A 25,824-nucleotide genomic window follows, 5' to 3' on the forward strand; every position below is an offset into this window, starting at 1 on the left:
AAGAGATAGAATGCGACGAAGATGGAGATAGATGAAGCGAAAAATACGGAGGAAGGAGTGAATAAAAGGAAATAGGAAAAAGTGAAGAGGGGGGGGGGGGGAAGGGGGGGAGGGTAGAGTCAGACGGAAAAAGCTTATTAAAATGTATGCAGATAGGCCAAATTTAGGGCAGGATAACGTCTGTCGGGTCTTCTAGTAAATAAATAAAAATGTAAGGCGCGATAACCTCCGAAGAGATATAAGGCCGAGCTTCTCTTCCAATTTGCGTCATGCTCCTCTTGATTTTCCCTACAAATTGGCCTGTGCGGGACCTAGATGTTTTACGCCAACACCGAACGGCATCTGCAAGGCAGATGAGTTTTCACTGAGAGCCTTTCATGGCAGAAATACACTCGGAGCGCTTGCCAAACACTGGCGAGGGGCGACTCCGCTTAGAAAAATTTTCTTCTAATTGAAAAACCTTATTTCTAAAATGTTGATGTTGCGTTGCCCGGGGTGTGAACCCAGGGCATACGGTGTGGTAGGCGGAGCACGCTACCATCACACCACGGCGGCCGCCAAGCAGAGTAAGGAAAATATCTGGGCGTAATTTGAGAAATTTCAGCGCCCGGCGCGGCAAAGATCGTTATCGCTCGTCATTGTGTATACAGCTTAACAAAGTACAAGTCCTTAAAAAGTCGCATTAATTTTTTCGTCATGATAGCTTTAATTTTCTGTTACTTATGGTTTTACTATAACAACGAATGAAAGAAGATGCTTTGGTAAAGAAAGTATTCTTAGCGATACCTGCCTTTGAAAACAGATAAAGAGGGAGGCTCCACTATGTTGAAAGTTCTAGGGCAAATACAATTTGAGTTCTCTTTATGTTACCAGCACCAGGTAGCACAACGAAGAAATGACTGATGCAATTCGTTGGACAGCCAAACTGTTGAGATGGTTAAGCGCTAGTAAAGTGAGTAAGAACCAATTTCGAACTAAACAGATCCTTCAAGTATTTTTGTCAAGATTTTAACTTAAACCAAAACACATTTGAGATTGCCGACTCATTTCTTGCTATTAAAAGGACGTTTATCATATATTATTAATAATTTCGTTTATGTAATTCCAATTATGTTGATGAGATTATTGCTGAGCAGTTTTACATCTCAGCGCGTTAGAAATTAATGTCTATAAAAAAATGGGCAAAATCTAGCACCTAATTATATCGGCTCCTTCATAGCAGACCTGTAAGGTACTGAGTATATACTAGTACTAGTGACATATAAATACAAGTACACCTATCCCCCGATTCATACGGTACTTGTTTTACACGATTTCGCTTTCATAAGCGAAATCAGCAAAATTTGAAAACTCTGAGGATTCACAAATAATGAAAAACCTTTTTGACAACACTATTGCAACACTGATTGCAATATTGAGGGATTCCCCTTATTGTGAATATGTATGTAAATAACCAAACGCAGAGTACATATGTAGTTCATGTGGAAGGAAAATCGTTTGATGAAAATTTGAACAAAGAGCCATAATTTTTACTATTATTGCGAGTTTTTTTGGTTTGAGCTGGTAATTTATCGATTGAATTATCTTTTCGTGAACCTTCATTAAGATGTTTTAGTTTTGTTTTATTTAAATAAATGACTGAATTGGGTAGTTTTTTCACTTTACACGGGAACCGGTCTTCCGTGTAAATCGGGGGATAGGTATACCTACTTACTTACATAATTAACGCTTAGCCGTTTAAGCGGTTATGGCCGTCAAACAAGGCGCCCAGTCGTTTGGACGTTGGGTTAACTGGCACTTCTTGGTAGCTCCTAATATAATTTTCTACAGCATCAAATTAAAGAAATTGCACAGAGTGACCCTATCTGAAACCTCTTCTAGTTTTGAGGGGTTTGGAGTGGCCCTTCCAAATTCTGACTGAGCTGATGGTGATCTCTCTCGACCGCTTCCACAGCCTAAAGGCCCCTGTGCAAGTTCGTCTTGCCTTCAGATTTTCCTCAATGTTCTTGTGACCAGGTTCTCATATAAGAGTTATGTTTGCGAAGTTAGCTGCAGCTTGAAGCGACCTTTTGCCACTGCGGACGGCCTTAGACGAAGCTATGGGAAAGTTGAGTGCGTACGCGCTGCTTGGCTATCTGAATAAACACACTGCTCGCCTCCCTCATCGAGTCTTTCGACAGAAGCGTAACCGCCCTCTCTGTACCCAGAACTTCCTCTTGGAAGATGCCAGCGAAATTGGGTAAGCGGACTGACAGCGACAACTTAAGATGTTCACAAAAGACACCCGCTCCCATACCGCAGTTCATTTTAAAACCGTCGTTGTAGAGTGAAATTGCGTCATTTGCAATCCTCCTATGCTCGCTATTGAGGGAAAATTAACCTCAAAACTGTCAAAACTTAGTGAGGGCGTGTAATAATCCGATGATAGAGCTACACCAGCCTTATAAAGATACAACTGTGGTCGTACTGCTTCGAGTTCCAATAGTTAGACTCATGAAGCCTTACTTCCAAACAAGTTGCAGTTTCGCGTATGTGAAGACCCAGAGGTAGCTGGTTTAGGATTACATTCAGTCGCTTGAGCACGATCTTAGTGCACCTGCTATCCCATCGAGAACTGCCCGCTGTACACTGTTCATCTTTTTATACTCATAACACATAACAGTAATGCGTAACAGCATAAACTAATCGAGGTAGATATAAAAAGAAATTCATTTAGCCATGTCCGTCCGTCCGTCCGTCCGTTAACACGATAACTTTAGTAAAAGTAAAAGTGCGATTATTAATTACGAAATAAGGATAAAGCGGTGAAACTTGGTAAGTGGGTTTACCTTATCACGCAGAATAGAAAATTAGTAAAATTTTGGACAGTGGGCGAGGCACCGCCCACTTTTAAAAGAAGGTAATTTAAAAGTTTTGCAAGCTAAAATTTGGCAGTCGTTGAAGATATCACGATGAAATTTAGCAGGAACATTACTCCTATTACTGTATGTGTGTTAAATAAAAATGAGCAAAATCAGATGACGAACACGCCCACCTAAAAAAAATTTTTTTAATGTCAAATTTTAATAAAAAATTGAATATATTTACAGTATATAAGTAAATTATGTCCACATTCAACTCCAGAATGATATGGTGCAACAAAATACAAAAATTAAAGAAAATTTCAAAATGGGCGTGGTTCCGCCGTTTTTTATTTAATTTGTCTAGAATACCTTTAATGCCATAAGTCGAACAAAAATTTACCAATCCTTGTGAAATTTGGTAGGATAATAGACTCTATGACGGCAACTGTTTATTGTGAAAATGGGCGAAATCGGTTGAAGCCACGCCCAGTTTTTATACACAGTCGACCGTCTGTCCTTCCGCTCGGCAATTAACACGATAACTTGAGCAAACATCGATATATCCTTACTAAACTTAGTTCATGTACTTATCTGAACCCACTTTATCTTGGTATTAAAAATGAGCGAAATCCGACTATGACCACGCCCACTTTTTCGTTATCGAAATTTTCAAAAAATGAAAAAAATGCCATAATTCTATACCAAGTACGAAAAAAGGAATGAAACATGGTGATTGGATTGCTTTTTTGGAGCAAAATATAACTTTAAGTATAAGAAAATGAAAAGTTCTGCAAGGCGAAATCAAAAGCCCTTGGAATTATGACAGGAATATTGTTCGTGGTATTACATATATAAATAAATTAGCGGTACGCGACAGATGATGTTCTGGGTCACCATGGTCCACATTTTGGTCGATATATCGAAAACGCCTTCACATATACAACTAAGGGCCACTCCCTTTTAAAACCCTTATTAATATCTTTAATTTGATATCCATATTGTACAAACGCATTCTAGAGTCACCCCTGGTCCACCTTTATGGCGATATCTCGAAAAGGCGACCACCTATACAACTACCACCGCTCCCTTTTAAAACCCTCATTAACACCTTTCATTTGATACCCATATCGTACAAACACATTCTAGAGTCACCCCCGGTCCACCTTTATGGCGATTTCTCGAAAGGGCGTCCACCTATAGAACTAAGGCCCACTCCCTTTAAAAATACTCTTTAATACCTTCCATTTGATACCAATGTCATACAAACACATTCCAGGGTTACCCTAGGTTCATTTTCCTACATGGTGATTTTCCCTTATTTTGTCTCCAAAGCCCTCAGCTGATTATGTAATGTTAGGTTACACCCGAACTTAGCCTTCCTTACTTGTTTTTTTAATGTTCATACTTATATGTATTGTGTACGATTGTTTTTTCAGTAAGTGGAAAGTAGATATGTACATATTTACGTAAATTGCTTTTAGTATAATCAAATTTATGAAAATGACAGCTGTTAATTTGAGTTAAAAATTTTTTCATATATGTTTTTATTCACGTTTCAGCAACAGTGTTAAATTCTTTTATAACAAAATTACATAGCTTAAATTTTTTTTAAAAAAGTTCATAGCAAAAAAAATGTAAACGTGCTGCAATCAAATGACCAGTAATATGCTTTGTGCGATAATAAAACAGTCACTCATACGCCATGCACGCTGTGAGAGCGCAACAACAACGCGTTATTACAAGCAGCTCTCACATTGTTCTTCTCATGCGAGAGAGGCACTTTAAAGTGCATATTTATTGGATTTCATATATACGAACATATGCAAAAGCAAACCCATATAAAAATGCTGTTTTGGCCTTTTAACATATATGTATATGCCTGTGTGTACATTAGGGTTGGCGAAAACAAAATATGAAGTTTGCATTTCATAGATCTGCAACAGAAACACTTTTCGATAGGTAACCGGGCTTGGTGACCGATACCGAGATCGAATGGGCGGTGGAGACGTTCTCTATGTTTAAATCGCCGGGCCCAGATGGTATATTCCCGGCCATGCTACAAATTTCATATAGAGCGGTCGTGGAATGGCTTAAAGTAATATTCGATGAGTGCATGAGACGCAATCATGTACCGCACTCTTGGAGAACTGCTCGTGTAGCTTTCTTACTAAAGGCGGGGAAGATCGGAGCCATGTATCCCAAAGACTACAGGCCCATTAAAAAAAAAAAATAAATGTAAGGCGATAACCTCCGAAGAGATCTAAGGCCGAGCTTCTCTTCCAATTTGCGTCATTCTCCTCTTGATTTTGCCTACAAATTGGCCGGACGGGACCTACATATTTTATGCCGACCCTGAACGGCATCTGCAAAAGAGATGAGTTTTCGCTGAGAGCTTTTCATGGCAGAAATACACCCGCAGCGCTTGCCAAACACTGCCGAGGGGCGACCCCGCTTTGAAAAATTTTCTTCTAATTGAAAAACCTTATTTCTAAAATGTTGATGTTGCGTTGCCCGGGGTACGAACCCAGGGCATAAGGTGTGGTAGGCGGAGCACGCTACCATCACACCACGGTGGGCGCCCATTAGCTTAACATAATTTAAAGGCAAGCGGGTAGACACTGCACTACATAAGGTGGTAATAAACATAGAGAAAGACCAGGAATACAAGGAGTATGCTCTAGGAGTCTTCTTAGATATTGCCGGGGCTTTCAATAATGTTTCTAAATGGGCGATTATGGATGATTTTAATTACATTAAAGTAAATCCAGCCTTAACGAGATGGATCGGCTGCATGTTAAATTGCAGGATGATTACACCACAATGGTATTGTACGACGCCACGAAATCAGTGGATAGGGGCACGCCGCAGGGAGGGGTGCTACCACCTCTGCTGTGGACGCTGGTCATCAACGAACTGCTCAGGCGATTCGATGAGGCACCCGCAAAACTTATGGCTTACGCAGATGACGTTGCAATTGTCATAAGTGGAAAGTGCCTTCCTTTACAAAGAGGTATAAGGTGCCAAATTCAATCAGGCCTAAGTTAGGAGGGGTGACCCTACAGGAGAGACCTTGCACAAAATATCTAGGAATCATCCTAGACAGTAAGCTGTGAAGGAAGCTCAACGTGGAGGAGAGCGTGAAGAAGGCTTCAACGGCACTTTATGCATTCCCTCCCTTTCTCATTTGGTTTTACAGCAATTGTAAGCACTATGGAGTTCTTGTTTGGTGGAAAGCGACACAAAAAACAACCTACCTCAAAAAATTAGAGGGAGCCATGAAACCAACCCCGACGGCTGCACAGTATTCAATTGTGCATATTCCACCTGTAGACCTGGTAGCAAAGAACATAGCGTTAACAACTGCAACCAGGCTCGGTGCCTCGGCGCAGCTTGAGCGCCGACCATACGGCCATAGTAGTATAGCGTCATCAATCACAAGACGAACATACTACCTTATAACCTATCTGCGCTTCGTGGGAGGTCTTAGGGCCACAATAGAGGTCGACGGTTGGCGCAAGGGTGCTCAAATGGCGGATGAGGCGATACATGTGTACACAGATGGTTCCAAAGTACTTGAAGGAGTTGAGTCTGCGGTATACTGTGCTGGTCCAGAAATAAACAGATCCTATAGACTCCCGGACTACTGTAGCGTTTTCCAAGCGGAAATAGTAGCCGTAACCAAAGAAGTAGAAACCCTGGAAGAGAATAGCTTCAGCTGCAAAGTGTTAACTTTTATATTGACAGTCAAGCAGCAATTAAGGCAATAATCTCGCACAGCACAGCATCTAAAGGCGTGTTAGAGTGTAAGCAGTCTCTGGAGAGAATCGGGAGAGGGAGAAGCTGTAGGGTTTATATTATTCATAAATTTCACTTGTTAATTTTGTACTTTATTAATTTGAATATTTTTTTATATTATCGTATAAACTTTTGTTCAGGAAAATTTTTTAATACTTCAAAAAAACATTATTACTATTCGAATTTTGCAATTAATGTGAATAAATATTTTCTCTAAATAAAATAAAATATAGTTCGTTTAACTATAGAAGCATGTTTGTATATTGGGTCCCACGGCATATGGGAATAGATGGAAATGAAAAAGCGGATGAACTAGCTAAATAAGGCACATCCCTTGAAGCTTGCTCTGTAGACGTCCCAATTCGATTGGGCGAGATTCAGAAAAAGGCGATAGGTCCACATGATCGACGAAGCGGGAAAGGCGTGGATTAAAGCGCGGGGCTGTAAAGTGTCGAAGATTATTTTTAGGTCTTACAACCTTAGACTAACGAAGTTGCTTCTATCATTAAAAAGAGAGGACTGCAGACTCATGACGGGTATTCTGACTGGACACTGCCTTCTGGCGTCACATGCCTTTAAATTAGGCTTGGGCAGTGATAGCAAATGTAGGAAGTAGGGGTTGGAGGAGGGAACGATCGAGCATATTCTGCGCTTGCCAGGCTAAGACTCCAGCTATTAGGAGTGATACAGCTGTTAGATCTAGAAGCAGCAAGTGGTTTAAGTCCTAGGAAGCTTCTAGTATTTGCCAAGACGACGGGGTTATTTTATAACATAAGTCCTGGTTTTTGATAGGGTTTTTCAGTTTTGTTGTTAAAATAAACTTCTGGTAATACTACGTACTCATTCAGTCTATGTGAGGTCCTCATGGACCGGCCATTTCAACCTAACCTAACAAGTAAGGCTGACGGCATAGCGGAAGCGAAAAGCGTTGCTATAATATAAAAACAAAAAACTGCAAATTACTTCTTATGGAAAATCCAAAAAGTAGTCAGAGTGACAGAGACGTTTCAAGCTTGTCAAATAATAATATATGTTTAACCAATTTATCATTCGCCCCATTCTTTTTACATCTGCTGTCATTTCTTATTTTATTAAAAATTGGCTATTTTACATGCGATTTTTAAAATTCATATGTCATTATTTTGGTCTCGCGAAGCTCTATAATTTCTTCTCGTTGCTAGTTCCTCTGTGATAGCTGAAAATAATATAAACACCGGAGAGCGCAGTGAAAAATTATGTGGCTCCCAGGAAAGAGGTGATGTGTTCGAGTCCTGGTGCGAGATACCAAAAAATTGAAAAGACTATTTAGTTTCCTACCTGCGCTTCGATGGGTCTCTTAGAGCCACGATAAATTTTGAAGGTTGGGGCTTAAACAGCAGGCGATACACGTGTATTCCGATAGTTCCAAAGTAATGGAAGAAGTGGGGTCTGCGGTATACTGCGCAGATCTGGAAAAATACAACCCCTACAAACTTCTAGGTCACTGTAGTGTTTTTCAGACGGAAGTGGTAGAAGTGACTAAAGTAGTAGAATCATTGGAGGAAAATAGTGTGGCGAATATTAGCAGCATCGATAAATCTCTATGCTGCTTGTTAATAAATACACAACAACAGAGAGGTAATCAGCCATACATATATGTAAACATCAAAGCTAAGAGCGAAGAAGAAAGAGAAAACAGACACTGTTCAGTATAGCAAAATACTCTTTATTTACACTACTTTGGTACTAGTACTTCACAACTAGATTAATCGCGTACTTCACTGATAACGTATTAAAGTCAAACTGATTTAGACGTCCCAATAAGATTGGCCGAGATTAAAAGAAGGAAATCGTTGCACATGATCGACCGAATAGATAATGAGTGGACCCCGATGGGGGCTGTACAGTGTCAAAAATAATTTGTAGGTCTTACAACCTTAGACTAACAAATTTACTCCAATCATTAAAAGGAGCGGACTGTAGACTCATGAGGGGTATTCTGACTGGAAACTGCCTTCTTGCCTCACATGCTTTTAAATTAAGATTGGTCAGTTAAAACAGATGTAGGAAGTGCCAGTTAGAGACAGAAATAATCCAGCACGTTTTGCGCTGGTGCACTGCACTTGCAAAGCTAAGACTCCAGCTGTATAGGAATAATACAGCTGTCAGATATAAAATCAGCAAGTGGAATAGGTCCTAAAAGCTTAAAGTTTTTTCCAAGAGGAGGGAGTTTTTTATAACATTAGTCCGCATTTTCCGGTCGTTAAATAAACTTCTAGCAACACTGTGGAGTCACTCAGCCTATGTGAGGTCTTCACGGACCAACTATTTCAACCTAGCCTAAGTGTTTCAATGCAGGGTATATTCATAAAAAAGTTTTTATTTTTCTTGCTTTTATACTGACGTCTACGACGATATATTTATTATTATTATTTTTTTTTTTTTGTTTTTATCGGCCTATTGATAAATGATTCATATACATATATATTTATTATTTTTCATCATATTTGTATATAAATCGCACATCTACGGAAAACAATCTTAAAGCGAGCTTAGTAACAAACTTCTAGTTTTGAAATTATTCATACAATCTGCTTTCTTAATTTATTGTATACTCGACTCCATATGCGCAACCCTGCTCACTAAGAAAAACTATCTAGAAGCAAAAAAATGCTGCAGCTCATAAGGGAGAGGCTTGATTTGATCGCTGTGCAGTGCTAGGTATACTTATGTATATATACAAAATAGTTGGCAAAAAAAAATAATTTTTCCTTTTGGTTTAATGAAAATATTATTCAGGCAATCCAAAAAGATAGATTGCAAAAATTTTATTTTAATGTTTAGAGGCACCTTATCGCGACGTTACTTTTTATAAAAAGTAGCAGAGCCCTAACTTTGGCTAGCTTTACATATTCGTATAGAAAATGGAACGGTACCAAAAAAAGGTCTTAAACGGTTTGATCGAGGACCTAACATACACTGAATGAGTCCATAGTTTTAATATAAGTTTGCCCAACGACCAAACTGAAAAACCCTATGAAAAACCAGAGCTATCTATGTATTTTATAAGATAGCTCTGTTCTTTTGGGAAATACAAAACCTTTCTAGGGCATATACTTGCTACTTCTACATCTTATATCTATACCACTTCTCAAAACTGGAATATGGAGCGCAGAGCACTACCACAAAAAGTGTTCGATCGTTTCCTCCTCCATTCCGCACTCCTACATCTGATGTCACTGACTTACATTCAGCCTTGCCTAATTAAAAACATGTGTCGCCAAAAGGCAATGTCTAGTCATAGTCCCCATAATGAGCTTACAGTCCCCTCTTTTCAATGATAAGCATTTGGTTCATCATTTTTGCAGCTCACATTCTTTTAATATCGCCCAATCTGATTGGTACGTATATGGCAGGTGTGTGCCCTGTTTAGCTAACTCATCCCCTTTTTCATCTATTCCCATATGCCCAGGGATCCAGTTGTTTACAGAGATTGCTTACACTGTAAGACACTTTATGATGTTGTGCTCCGCCAGTGTTTCTACTGCTTTAGTCACGGATAACACTTTTGTCTGAAAAACACTAAAGTGATCTTACAGCTTGTAGGATTTGTTTATTTCCAGATCTGCGTAGTATACCGCAGAGCCCACTCCTTCCACTACTTTGTAACCATCAGTGTATACGTGTGTCGCTTCGTCTGCCATTTTAGCACCCTAGAGCAATCCTTTGACCTGTATTGTAGCTCTAAGAGACCCCTCGAAGTGCAGGTATGGAGCTAGGTAGTCTTTTCGTCCAATATTTTTCTATAAATTGGCTCGTTTGTAATTACACGAGATTAAAGTTCAATCTCAGTTGTTTGAGATTCGTCATACGATTGGTACTGAAAACTAAAGGCACAATGAGGTACCTCTAAACATTAACATAAAAAGCTAACTATGATGACGTAGCGGTTTTCGAAATGGTACCGTCGTAATATGCCAGTAAATGTTTCACTTTTTTCGGCATAACTTGAAGGGACTCCAAATTTTTAAACTTCTAAAGAGTTCCGAAATAAAGAAAAAATTGTTGTTCTACCCATCCTACTCCATATATTTCAATATTGCATCATTTAAATTCGTTTAATATTATTGTTTAATATCACACACTCTGTGCCGTTTGTGTGTTTGTTCCCATCAGCTGACAGTTGCGCTACTAGGAGACCTATACTTTGACAATTGTTTTAAGTTAGGAGTTATATGAGGTCAATCCCTAACACCACCAAGAAAATGTGGAATTGGGAAAAAGGGCGCGTGGCACCTCCCATACAAATGGAATATATCATACTGCATATTTCTGTATGTATTAATGGTAGAATAATGAAAATTGGAAAGGAGCTATATGACGTTATGTCCTAACACCTCAAGTAAAATGTGAAAGGGGGAAAAAGGGACGTGGCACCTTTCCTACATATAGGATTTTTCAGAACTATGGCTGCCGTACAAACTTAAGTTATTTTAACACCTAAAGTTTGACTGAATTGTTGAGTTTGGCTGTTATGCCTTTTGGACGTTTAGTAATCTGCCGCCGTTAAAAAAATTTGTTAGCTTCAATCTATACATCTTCTATAAAAATACAATTATGTGTTTGTGTTCCCTATGAAAACGTGTTTCCCATACTTCAATCATCACCAAATTTTGGTTATAGTTTCCTTCGATCAAGACGAAAGTTTTTCATATTTCAGAATTAAGAATTTTAAATTTAAATGTTTTTAGTATTTGGGTTATTCCGGTCAATTTTAATAAATTTTAATATTTTGTTTTTAGGCTATTTGATCTATTGTGGGTTCCAGTAGGAAGTAAAAAGATGGTAATTATTCCACTGTTGCGGCCCTACGTTTCGCTAGCCGTCCGAAGTCTATTTATTTTCAACAATAAAACATAAGAAATAATTGCATTCGTTTTTGGTCACAATTTTTGAAATTATTTACATCAACAACAATAAGGTGTCACAAAACAACAATTTTAGCTAAGCTAATACTAATTAAGGTACAAAAAGGACGCACATACATATATACACGTAAACAAAAATTAACATCACTCACATGATATTTCTTCTTAACTCTAAGAATTTTGGTACCACTTGCAATGGGTATCATAGTCATACTAAACATAAAAATATTATGAACATAAAAGATAGCTTGCTGCAATCGCTTCTGTATCCTCCTTCTTGTTTATCGTGATTTCCCTTTTTTGCATTATTCGGAGGCTCTCTAACGTGTGTCGGACTTTTCTTCTTTTGTTTTTGTCTATTATTGTGGTATTCGCGAGATCAGCTGTATGTCCAGTTGATGTTATGTGTTGTGATAACGCAGTGTAGTTCTTTTTCTTCTGTATGTCAGCTTCGTGTTCTCTTAGTCGTACGCTCAGATTTCGCTTTGTGGTCCCAATATATACCCGGTTGCAATTTTCGTTAACTTTTTTGTTTCCCATGCAACTGATTTCATACACAACATTATTTTGTTGTAGGATCTCGATGGGGCTCTTTGTGTTTGTAAATATGCTGGATAGGGTGCAGTTGGATTTATGTACTATTGTAATGTTCGGCTTAATATTCATGCTTTTGCGAACAGTTTCCGTAAGTTTGGGGATATATGTAACGCTGTAGTATTGTTTCGTTGAATTCGTTGTTTGCGATGTTAGTGCTTTGGTATGTTTCGTTTCTGTTCTCAGGATTTTTTGCTGTATTAGATTTTGTATCATGTTATGTGGGTAGTTGTTGTTTCTTAATATTTGGTATATTTTTTCGATATTGGCATTGTGAAATTGTTCGTGGCTTATAGACAGAACTTTGTTTACGAAATTTCTCGCTGTGTTTAATTTATATTTAAAGGGCTGCGATGAAAGGAAATTGATCATCCGTCCCGATGACGAAGGTTTGGCATACCAATCGAATAAAAGAGATCCATTATTTTTGTGGATCTTGACGTCAAGAAAGGGGATGCTGTGGTTCTGTTCTACTTCCAGGGTGAATTGTAACTTATTGTGGTAGCTGTTGAGCGTATTTAAAATTATTTCCAAATCGTTGCGGGTGACTATTGCCAATATATCGTCTACAATGTTTTTGTTTTTTGGCTATGCGAACGAACTATCTTAGCTTCCAAAAATTGTCATGTTAACAAAATCAATGATCGCATTCAAAACCAATTTCCTGGTGAAGTAAAGAAATATAAATCGATCGACACAGTTACAGATGAAGATAAAATTGTGAATTATCCAAATGATTTTCTAAACTCTTTAGAACCACCTGAAATGCCTGCGCATATATCAACTTTGAAAATTGGCTCACCAATCATGTTTCTTCGGAATTTAAACCTACCAAAATTGTGCAATGGAAATAGGCTTTGCGTTTAGAAATTAATGCCGAATGTAACCGAAACAACAATCATCAGCGGTAAAAGCGAAGGCGAAGATGTGCTCATACCACAGATACCAATGATTCCTACAGATTTGCCATTAAATTTTAAGCGCTTACAGTTTCCTGTACGCTTTGCTTTTGCAATTACAATCAACATAGCACAAGGACAATCGCTTACTGTTGCAGGCTTAAATTTACAGAGTCCGTGCTTTTCCCATGGCCAGCTATATGTTGCTTGCTCTAGAGTTGGCTCGCCAAAAAATTTGTTTATCTTTGCACCAAACGAAAAAAACCAAAAATATTGTTTACCCACAGGCATTACAATAAGATACAAAAATAAAATATTTTAAACGAAAAATTTCACCAAATATGCGTACAAAATTCAATTCAATTTACAGAACAATGAACTAAATTATCAACAAACAACAGAATAGCTAGTTAATAATATTTTAAAATTGATTTTATAACAAGCGAGCGGTGCCACCCCCATCTTAAAAAATGTTTTCAAATTTTTGTCAAGAGTCTCAATATCAGCAGCGTCTGCTCAGCTGTTATTCAGAGATGTCAATCAAAGTAAACAAAAATGCAAGTGCCAACTGTTTATATTTGTTAAAATAAAATGTAGTAGTACATTTAATTATAATAAGATTAATGTAAGTAAATAAAAAAAAAAATTGTATGATGTATTTTGTTAAAAAGTGTTAGAAAAACGTATCAAAATGTTAATATGTATGTTTTGTAACGAATATTAGCAGCACTAAGGGATTCTACAATCTCTAAGCCGATGCTAAGCAGTGATTCAAGTCACATCAATAATTCAATCCAGGCATGCTTAACCAACGAACCGACATCATTTCGTTACGATAATTAACGTTAATAAACGAAACAAAGTCATTTCGTTTCGTTTATTAACGTTAAGAACGTCAAATTAACGAAATGATTTTGTTTCGTTTTCTGCCATATCAAAACGAAATCAAATCGTTTATGTTGATTATTAATTTCAAACTATGCTGGCAAAACTGATTGGTGGCGGAGTCATTAAAGGTGAAAGCATTAGCCAAGCTGGTTGCAACTTTTCTCATGAATTTTGACAGTACGAAAATTTATCAGAGTATTTTTGACATTACCACAACGAATTACACATACAAATTACATGGAGTTTGTGTGTGTATGTCCGCTCGCTGTTACCACCTTACGGCTTCACCATGGCTATAGCATTGCCAGCACAATTCAAACATAAAGTATCACGTTTCTGTTAACGTTTTTAACGCTAACGAAAGCTTTTCGTTTCGGTTAAAAACGAGATACAATTTATCTTGATAATTTCTTTATCGATAATATTTCGAAGTGTTTCAACGGAAACTGTGGAAATTTTTTGATAAACGATTAGCTTAACGTTAAGGTGCATCCCTGATTCAATCATTATGACTACACTTATGTACGTAAACGCAGGGAGACACAACGCACAAACACATGCAGATATCTTATCTGAGATATGCAATATAATTGTGGAAGTCTCGCTCACAAACACACGCGAATATGATAGCTATACACGACATCTCTAGTTATAATTATAACAGATAACCAACTATTAAATTCTAGAAATGGAAGCGCCTAGAAGATGCAACGAGGAAATCAAAGAGTATAAAAGGCAACCACGGTAGAGGCACTGAATCTGTTTCGATAAAGCACACTATCTGTCGGGCAATAGTAGAGTTATTGTGAAGTACTTGAATAAAGGCCATTTCGCATTATTAAATATTGGAAACATTTATTCAACAGTTTAGTGATTCGAACTTAGCAGAAGGTTGCAAATAAGAGGATTTGCAGTAAATTCGTTACAATTGGTGTCATAAGAGGAATTGTTGAATAAATTCCGAAGATTTTGAATACAACTTGGACATGGCAAAGTTCAGTGAATTGAAGATCCAGCAACTGAAGGAAGAGTTGGAGAGCCGTGGATTGAATACAAGCGGCATTAGCGAACTTCAGGCACGAATACGAGAGGCAATGGAAGCAGAAGGAATTAACGTGGAAGAGTATATCTTTCATCTTGATGGCGAGGAGACAACAAAAATTGAAGAGAAAAATGAAACATCGCAGACAGTTACGAGCACAGACTTGAACATGATATTGGCTGCAATATCTGCACAAACATCGACAGTAACATCAATGTCGTCGCAAATGTCATCACAACTGGAAGAACAGAAGACATATATGGTATCTCAACTAGAATCCCAGGAGAACCGTATAACATCCAAGATGGAAGAACAGAAGATATATATGGCATCCAAGATGGAATCACAGGAGGCACGTATTGCAGAAATGTCATCTGAAATAACATCGAAGATTGAAGCACAAGAAACGCGTATTTCAGAAATGTCGACACAGATTGCATCAAAGATGGAAGCACAACTGAAAGAACAAGAGACATGCATAACAGTAAAACTCGAAGCGCAAGAGGCGCGTATATCATCAAAACTCGAAGCGCGCATGGACGAGAAAATAACGCAGTTTGAGGAGCTATCTGTCGCGCAATAGTAGAGTTATTGTGAAGTACTTGAATAAAAGCCATTTTGCATTATTAAATATTGGAGTTATTTATTCAACAGTTTAGTGATTCGAACTTAGCAGAAGGTTGAAAATAAGAGGATTTGCAGTAAATTCGTTACAGTATATTATTTCTACATATTTATCATTAAAGAAATCCCCAGAAGATGACGTGAAAAAAGAACGTAGAAACGCGTCCGGAAAAAACAACAACTGTGTTTAATATATATGTGCTCAACCCAGCAAACACAAATTTTATAAATTGGTCCATCTATAAACATAAATAAGTCTCAATATCAGTCCACACGTCAAATTTCAACGTTCTAGGTGTATTATTTACCAAATAATCAGGTTTTTTGTGTTTTCCAAAATGTTATATATATAACAAGTAAGGAAGGCTAAGTTCGGGTGTAACCGAACATTACATACTCAGTTGAGAGCTATGGAGACAAAATAAGGAAAATCACCATGTAGGAAAATGAACCTAGGGTAACCCTGGAATGTGGTTGTATGACATGTGTATCAAATGGAAGGTATTAAAGAGTATTTTAAGAGAGAGTAGGCCATAGTTCTATGGATGGACGCCATTTAGAGATATCGCCATAAAGGTGGACCAGGGCTGACTCTAGAATGTGTTTGTACGATATGGGTATCAAATGAAAGGTGATAATGAGTATTTTAAAAGGGAATGGGCTTTAGTTCTATAGGTGAACGCCTTTTCGAGAAATCCCCATAAAGGTGGACCAGGGGTGACTCTAGAATATGTTTGTACGATATGGGTATCAAATGAAAGCTGTTAATGAGTATTTTGAAAAGGAGTGATCCTTAGTTCCCTAGGTGGACGCCGTTTCGAGATATCGCCATAAAGGTGGACCAGGGGTGTCTCTAGTTGTACGATATGGGAATCAAATGAAAGGTGTTACTGAGCGTTTTAAGAGGGAGTGGGCATTAGGTCTATAGGTGGACGCCTTTTCGAAATGTCGCCATTAGGGTGGGCCAGGGGTGACTCTAGAATGTGTTTGTACGATATGGGTATCAAACGAAAGGTGTTACTGAGCATTTTAAGAGGGAGTGGGCATTAGGTCCATAGGTGGACGCCTTTTCGAGATATCGCCATTAGGGTGGGCCAGGGGTGACTGTGGAATGTGTTTGTACGATATGGGTATCAAATGAAAGGTGGTAATGAGTATTTTAAAAGGGAGCAATCCTTAGTTCTATAGGTGGACGCCTTTTCGAGATATCGCCATAAAGGTGGACCAAGGGTGACTCTAGAATGTTTTTACGATATGGGTATCAAACGAAGGGTGTTACTGAGCATTTTAAGAGGGAGTGGGCACTAGGTCTATAGGTGGACGCCTTTTCGAGATATCGCCATTAGGGTGGGCCAGGGGTTCTCTAGAATGTTTGTACGATATATGTATCAAACGAAAGGTGTTACTGAGCATTTTAAGAGAAAGTGGGCATTAGGTCTATAGGTGGGCGCCTTTTCGAGATATCGCCATTAGGGTGGGCCAGGGTGACTCTAGAATGTGTTTGTACGATATGGGTATCAAATGAAAGGTGGTAATGAGTATTTTAAAAGGGAGTAATCCTCCGTTCTATAGGTGGACGCCTTTTCGAGATATCGCCATAAAGGATTACCAAGGGTGACTCTAGAATGTTTGTACGATATGGGTATCAAAGGAAAGGTGTTACTGAGCATTTTAAGAGGGAGTGGGCATTAGGTCTATAGGTGGACGCCTTTTCGAGATATCGCCATTAGGGTGGGCCAGGGGTGACTCTAGAATGTTTGTACGATATGGGTATCAAACGAAAGGTGTTACTGAGCATTTCAAGAGGGAGTGGGCATTAGGTCTATAGGTGGACGCCTTTTCGAGATATCGCCATTAGGGTGGGCCAGGGGTGACTCTAGAATGTTTGTACGATATGGGTATCAAAGGAAAGGTGTTACTGAGCATTTTAAGAGGGAGTGGACATTAGGTCTATAGGTGGACGCCTTTTCGAGATATCGCCATTAGGGTGGGCCAGGGGTGACTCTAGAATGTTTGTACGATATGGGTATCAAACGAAAGGTGTTACTGAGCATTTTAAGAGGGAGTGGGCATTAGGTCTATAGGTGGACGCCTTTTCGAGATATCGCCATTAGGGTGGACCAGGGTTGACTCTAGAATGTGTTTGTACGATATGGATATCAAATTAAAGGTATTGATGAGGGTTTTAAAAGCGAGTGGCCCTTAGATGTATATGTGAAGGCGTTCTCGCGATATCGACCAAATGTGGATCAGGTGATCCAGAAAATCATCTGTCGGGTACTGCTAATTTATTTATATATTCAATAACACTAACAGTATTCCTGCCAAGATTCCAAGGGCTGTTGATTTCGTCTTGTAGAACTTTTTCATTTTCTTCTACTTAATATGGTAGGTGTCACACCCATTTTACAAAGTTTTTTCCAAAGTTATATTTTACGTCAATAAACCAATCCAGTTACCATGTTTCATCCCTTTTTTCGTATTTGGTATAGAATTATGGCATTTTTTTAATTTTTCGTAATTTTCGACATCGATAAAGTGGGCGTGGTTATGGTCGGATTTCGGCCATTTTTTATACCAAGATAAAGTGAGTTCAGATAAGTACGTGGGCTAAGTTTAGTAAAGATATATCGGTTTTTGCTCAAGTTATTGTGTTAACGGCCAAGCGGAAGGACAGACGGTGGACTGTGTATAAAAACTGGGCGTGGCTTCCACCGATTTCGCCCATTTTCACAGAGAACAGTTAACGTCATAGAATCTATGCTCCTACCAAATTTTAAAAGGATTGGTAAATTTTTGTTCGACTTATGGCATTAAAAGTATTCTAGACACACTAAATGAAAATGGGCGGAGCTACGCCCATTTTGAAATTTTCTTTTATTTTTGTATTTTGTTGCATCATATCATTACTGGAGTTGAATTTTGACTTAATTTACTTATATACAGTAAAGATATTAAATTTTTTGTTAAAATTTGAATTTAAAAAAATTTTTTTTTAAAAAGTGGGCGTGTTCTTCATCCAATTTTGCTAATTTTTATTTAGCACATATATAGTAATAGTAGTAACGTTCCTGCCAAATTTCATCATGATATCTTCAACGACTGCCAAATTACAGCTTGCAAAACTTTTAAATTACCTTCTTGTAAAAGTGGGCGGTGCCACGCCCATTGTCCAAAATCTTACTAATTTTCTATTCTGCGTCATAACGTCAACCCATCTACCAAGTTTCATCGCTTTAACCGCCTTTGGCAATGAATTATCGCATTTTATCTGTTTTTCGAAATTTTCGATATCGAAAAAGTGGGCGTGGTTATAGTCCGATATCGTTCATTTTAAATAGCGATCTGAGATGAGTGCTCAGGAACCTACGTACCAAATTTCATCAAGATACCTCAAAATTTACTCAAGTTATCGTGTTAACGGACGGACGGACGGACGGACGGACGGACGGACATGGCTCTATCAAATTTTTTTTGGATCCTGATTATTTTGATATATGGAAGTGTATATCTATCTCGATTCCTTTATATATGTACAACCAACCGTTATCCAATCAAACTTAATATACTCTGTGAGCTCTGCTCAACTGAGTATAAAAAGTGGGCGTGGTTTTCATCCGATTTCGCTCATTTCCAACATCAATCTATTATGGGTCCAGATAAGAACGTGTACCAAATTTGGTGAAGATATCTTAATATTTACTAAAGTTATCGTGTTAACGGGCAGACGGACGGACATGGCTCAATCAAATTTTTTTCGATAATAATGGTTTTGATATATGGAAGTCTATATATAATCGACTTTTTCAATACAAATTAGAATCGGAAATTCTAATCTCTGAGAGTATTTGTTTCAAAATAGATGGTACGCTCGGTAGTCGTTCGATTTTCGTCGCGGTTCTGTACAGTTTTTGTTAGTTTTTATATGAAATTCGATACGGGTAAACGTGTTTTGGAATTGTTTGCTTAAAACTAAAAGTATTTCCCTGAAATTCCAAATAAACATAGGAAAACCACTTTGTGCTTTGAAACCAAAGTTCAGATCTTGGAAAAGCTTGACAAAGGTGTTCAAGGGAAGCGGTTAGCCCTAGAATTTGATGTGCCATATCTGCAATCAGCTATATCAAATCGGATAAAAAATCAATTTTAAACGCTGTTTCTAATTCCTACTACGAGCCTAAAAAAAATCATTGCACATATGGGAATATTAGTTATGAAGCTTTTGATCGATTTTTGGATTTTTTAATGTATATCTATCGATCTCTTATGTATTTTCAATGAAAAAAAATATTTATTGTAATTGGAGTTTTTGTTTTTTGGATTTTTTTTGAATTAGCGTATATATACATATATGTTTATTTAATAAAAAAAAACATGTTATATGTATTGTACTGGATTTATTTTATGTTTTTAAGGTTTTATACATATAAAAATGTCCAGGAATTAGAACTTTTCGGAAATTAGAATCACCCTAAAAACAAAGTGGTTCTAATTTGTGAGCGTCTGTTGTGTTTACATACGAGTGTATATGTACGTCCAAAAGTGTATATTTGGTATCCCCTTTTAGGACGTTAATGAACTTATTCATAAACGCAATTACTGTAAACATTCACTTTCTGTTGTCGAGATGTACGAAGTGTACATATGTCTTGGAATAGTTTATTAATAAAATGTTAATTAATGGGTAATAACCCCACAATGGCAGTAAATCAATTTATCACAATGCGGCTTACCAAAACTAAATACATGTATGCACAGCAATATTGGCATACTGTGGGTTATTCCACGAATGCGAGAAAATTTACTACTTTTTGAGAAGAAACGTAGGGGAACACGGAGGGAGAGAGAGAGTCGAAAACCGGAAAGAGAATATGAAGAGGAGCATGAAAGGAGAAACAGAGAGGGAGAGTTATAGTAAAAGGAAGAGAATGAGTAAATATAGGATAATGAAGGAGTAAGAGAAAGGGTGCGAGTAAGATTTAGAGGTAGAATATCAGCAACAGTGTAAGAGTTAAACTAAAAGTAAGAGTAAGTTAGAGTATGAGCAAGAGCAAGAGTAAGAGTAAGATAAGGTTTGTGGGTAATGGTGCCGCACGAGATACTCCTCACGGATAGTAAGTAGCAATATGGAAATAATGTTATCAGTAGTATCGCGCAGAGAGTGCTTGGTAATTAACATACCCGGTTTGCAATAAGCAAGTCCAATTGTAAACCGATCAGATCATCGAAATACTGCAAATGGGATGTTGGAATGAGAGGCAATTTGTCTACAGAGCGATTTTTAATAGCCTACGTTATGTAAACATCTGAATACAAGTTAGATTTATATGAAAAAGGAGTTCTCACACTGCACTGATGCATCCAAAATGAGTTGAGGTGTTGGTGTAAGGGTTTTCACCGTATTCCATATATCGTCTAGAATTATTCACGCAGAAGATGTAGCTATCGAAAGAAATTTATAACTTATTTGGCGCTTAACCATTTTAACGTTTAACAAGGACCGCCGCATATGATGTTGTAATGGTCCATGCTCTGCACCATTGCGCAGGATGGGTACGTACGTCGTTTTATACTCTGAAGCCACAGTGATAACGTTCAATTAGCCGATTCACGGTGGGCTACAATCTTTCGAACAATACGCTTAACAGGGCCTTATATGCGATACTAAGAAGGTTGATTCCTCGATATTTGACGAAGTTTGCAGGATCTACCTTCTTGTGGACTGGGCGTTATTGCTGGTGGCTAAAAACTCGAGCTCCTCACACTTAAGCCTTTTTGCCTCCGCATTTTTCCTCCTGTAAAGCGCGCCTTGCTTCCCTTTTGAATTCGCGGTAGCGTTCACATACTCTTTTCGTTGCGTTTGCTTTTAACGTGGCCGTTTAGGCAGTGTTCTTTCTGTTGGTTTCAAAGAGTCATTCTTCATCGTACCAGTTGTTTTTCTTGGTCGCCGGTAAAAATTCCGAGGCGGCGGTGCGAAATGCTTTAGAGATATATGTACTTCCACGACTCCTGTACTTAGAGAGCAGGTGTGAGAATAGAGTTGCGAAATCATTGGCGCCCTATTGCTAGTGCAGACTTTCAACGTCTAGCTTTTTCTATGTTGTTTGTTCCTTGCTTTAAGCCACGCAGAGAAACAACTATTGTTAGAAAATTCAGGTTACTGTAGCAAGAACGAAAGGTACGGTTGTGTTTCATTTTACTAAGTCAACTACGAAACTTGTGTTACAAGAACTTTTTCACCAACAGAAAAACATGGTCGCAGTCTACGACAGGAAAAGGCAGGTTGTTTTAATCATAAACTGGCCGATGGTCCACCACGCAGATGTAATGTGGATTCGTTTCATGGATATGCCCAGTACAACCCAAAAAAAAAAGTGTTAAAATTAACAGAATGTGGTGCTGTTCGTTACTAAATTATGTAGTTTGAAAATAATTTTTTTTTAATAATCGGAAATTATATTTGGCCAGCACTGCGTATGAGTAACTTTTGTGTTAGTATGTATTAGAAATTAAAAATCTTTTGATGAAAATATGTAATTTTGTTTTAAATATGCACAAAGTTTACATAAAAGCTAAAAAGACATTCCTTTGAAAACACTATCTGCCACATAGTTGAAGAGTTCTATCTATAACTCTATATTTCCAATAACGTCCTTACAAACTTAGGAATAGATGTTATACTGTACAAATATTGATAACAATTCTAGTAAAATCATGTCGGTAGACACGGTACTGCTTATAGTGGTTATAAATATATAGAAAGCATTCGAATAAAAGGAATACGCTTTGAGAGTCTTCTTAGACATTTCCCGGGCTCTTGAACATGTCTTTCAACAGACGAGCATGGAGGGTACATTGAAGCACATCTAGCACCAACAAGATGGAATGGCTGCATGCTTAATTGTAGGACGATTACTTCGCACGGTTGGCTATATGAAGCCACATGGGCACGCCGCAGGGTGGGGTACTATCACCTCACAGATGACGTTGCAGTTGTTGCAAGTGGGAAGTATCTTCCAAAAAGTAGCTCTTCGATGGATCAGGCGCTTCGGGAGATATATATCGGTGTATCTAATTCCGGGTTGAGAGCCAACGCGGAGAAGCTGGATATAGTCTTGTTCGCTCCGAGACATAAAGTCCCGAATTGGACTAGGACTAAGCGAAAAGGTAAGACTCTGCAGGAGAAAACTTGTCCGAAAAATTTTGAAATTATTCTAAACAGAAACTTGTAGTGGAATCTTGCAGAGGAGGGGAGAGTAAAGAAGGCCCCGACCCCACTCTATGTAAAAGGAGAGATATTGTGAGAAAATCAGTGGGGCGTATTATTCCTGGGAAGAATCTATTTTCGAACGACAAAATGTTCTTTGCCAAGTACTATAGATATCTGGAAAAATTTTCCTAGTATGTAAGGCCGCTATGTGTAGCGCGGTAGTGAAAGTGTTAAGGAGCACCTTCACAAATATAAATACAAATTTGATCATCAATGAATTTTCAAATGTATTTTGGCACAATGAATAAGAACCAACAAAAACGAACACATACGCTCACACACGAACACAGACAAACACACTACAACATATTATGACGAGGTTAACGCATCCCTTGAGGCAACCCCCCAATATGGCGGCCACAACTCAACGGCAAATGTAAGGAGAATGGCGCGCAACAGGCGGTTCAACTAATTTATGAACTGGTGTGAGTTGTTGCGCATTTTCAGTAGATAACTGTTTTACGATATGTTATTTTTTTTTTAATTTAACATATGTTTGCTTTTATTGGCTCGAATTACGTGCCTAAACGCAACGAATGTGGCTTAAAAGCACAAGCAACTCAAAATCTTTTGAGGCTGTGCAATCTACAGATTCACTTAACATGCATTTAACACAATTTTGCGGTCAATATGTGTGGCATGCACTTTAAATGGAGGCTGATACATGGCATGGAAGCCCCGCGTATACATATGTACATATATGTACATATGTATGTGCATATGCCAGCTGGTACATATGAGTTCAAAGTGAATTTGTAATCATTTGAAAATGGAACGAAACACTTTTTGTGGTTTTTAATTTTACTTTTTGCTAAATTAAATTTGCTAAATTTTTTGCTTGAATAGGATTTATATTTTCTACAACATAATTTGCTCACTTTTTTATACACATACACACATATTTTTTATATTTATTAAGGTGTGACGTCAAACATGCCGCTTAATTACCAATTTATTTGCTTTTTATTTTAATTAGCTATATTTATGTTTGATTTGAATATGTACTTATTTATTCAGTCGGCATTTTCGGGTTTCCATTGATTTGTTTCCATTATACACATATGTACGTACATACATGCAAGCGCAAAACATGTGTATGTATGTATGTATATGGAACACAGACTTTCTTTTTAGCTTATATTTTTATTCCTTTCTGTACATATTTTTCCACTAAGTATTTATTTAATGATTCACTTAAACATTTTGTCAAACTTTCCATATAGAAATATGTAGCTATCATTTCTTATATCACAAAAACTTCACATACTTATCCAATGTATATTAGATACATAGATATATATTTTCTATACACTCATATTATAGGTTGCAGCTAAACAAAACTGTTCAACCATTTCACACGATTATCCGCGAACGACTAATTTTACGATAGCGCATCTCGAGTTTGCTCAACAGCGTTGCCTTTTACTGTATTGAGTAATTGTGTTGGTTGTTTTTGTTATCTCTATTGCCAATATTCTGAGTTGTCTACGCATTTGGCTATAACACACGCATGTGGCATTGTGTACTCAACACATAATGATAAACAAAAGTGGGGTTGGTCGTTATCGCAATGTGTATACATACATACATGCATCTGTGAGTTTATTAGGGTTATGACTTTGCACATACTTCTTTTGTATTTTGATTTCCCTGTGTATGCATTTGATGCCTACATATTGAAGTGTAACTTCTTAGACGGTGTGTTGTGGTCGATTTGGCCAAGCTAGCGGCGGAAAATGAATAACTCACAAAGAAAGTTAAATACTCCTTTTGCTAAACCTTTTTCAGGTTTAGTTCAAAAAGTTGTAATTGAAGTTAAGCAAATTACAATTAAAGCGGATTACAATTGAAGCTCAGAGTTGTTGTTTGTAGTGCAAAAATTACAATTATAGCGCAGAAATTTTCTTTTGAAGTTCACAAATTTTCACTGAAAAGTTACTCGCCTTCCCTATATGGCTTGCTTATAGAAAAATTCTGGGAGAAGTAAAACAATTAAATTTGAATGCAATAGATGCATTTTCCTTCAACTGATTTAAACTTATTAAAAACAATTAAAACAATATATGTATTGTTCTGGCTTTTTGCAAAGGAGGTACAAAAAACTATTTTGATTCTAGGAATTAGTTCATTAAAGGAGTTCTGTGCTTGTTCTTAATTCCCTTTTTTAATTATCAAGCTATCCCAAAACGCGCGTGCGAAAAATCGAGAGTTATTAACTTTATTTTATTTTATTTTATCTTATTTTATTGAATTGTATTCAGCTTTTTATTGATAATATAGAAAAATTACAACATTTGCATACAACGATGTTTTTGAATTTCGCTTCTTAACAAAACCTAGCTTTTCGGGAGCTGAGCAGACAGATGCCTATATCCACTCAGCCAAATTTATTCTCCACTACTTCCATATATCAAAATCATCAATATCGAAAAGAAATTAGATTGAGCCATGTCCGTCCGTCCGTCCGTTAACACGATAACTTGAGTAAATATTGAGATATCTTCACCAAATGTTGTGCTTATCTGGACCCAGAAGAGATTGGTATTGAAAATGAGCGAAATCGGATGATAACCACGCCCACTTTTTATACTCAGTTGAGCAGAGCTCACAGAGTATAATAACTTTGATTGGATAACGGTTGGTTGTACAGGTATAAAGGAATCGAGATAGATATAGACTTCCATATATCAAAATCATCAGTATGGAAAAAAAAAATTGATTGAGCCATGTCCGTCCGTCCGCTAACACGATAACTTGAGTAAATTTTGAGGTATCTTGATGAAATTTGGTATGTAGGTTCCTGGGTACTCATCTCAGATCGCTATTTAAAATAAACGAAATCGGACTATAACCACGCCCACTTTTTCGATATCGAATATTTCGAAAAACACAAAAAGTTCATTACCAAAGACGGATGAAGCGATGAAACTTGGTAGATGAGTTGAACTTATGACGCAGAATA

The 25,824-nt window shown here is 37.6% G+C and overlaps 1 protein-coding gene across 10 annotated transcripts in view; it reads right to left on the minus strand.

Annotated features, from left to right (window-relative positions):
* The window catches only part of Nep1 (Neprilysin 1), a 168,626-nt gene extending 144,394 nt beyond the window's left edge, over nucleotides 1-24,232 (minus strand). For 4 of the 10 annotated variants that reach the window (XR_010952893.1, XM_067782801.1, XM_067782807.1 and 1 more), the window contains exon 1: nucleotides 24,130-24,232. The gene's annotated coding sequence lies outside the window, so the exon portion shown is untranslated. Of the gene's footprint in view, nucleotides 1-23,740; nucleotides 23,760-23,810 lie in introns of those variants that run through there. The other 6 variants (XM_067782802.1, XM_067782796.1, XM_067782800.1 and 3 more) reach the window with 5 other exon arrangements.
* Nucleotides 24,233-25,824: the final 1,592 nt, after the last annotated feature.

Source organism: Eurosta solidaginis, chromosome 4 (genome assembly GCF_040869045.1).
Source record: "Eurosta solidaginis isolate ZX-2024a chromosome 4, ASM4086904v1, whole genome shotgun sequence".
NCBI lineage: Eukaryota > Metazoa > Arthropoda > Insecta > Diptera > Tephritidae > Eurosta > Eurosta solidaginis.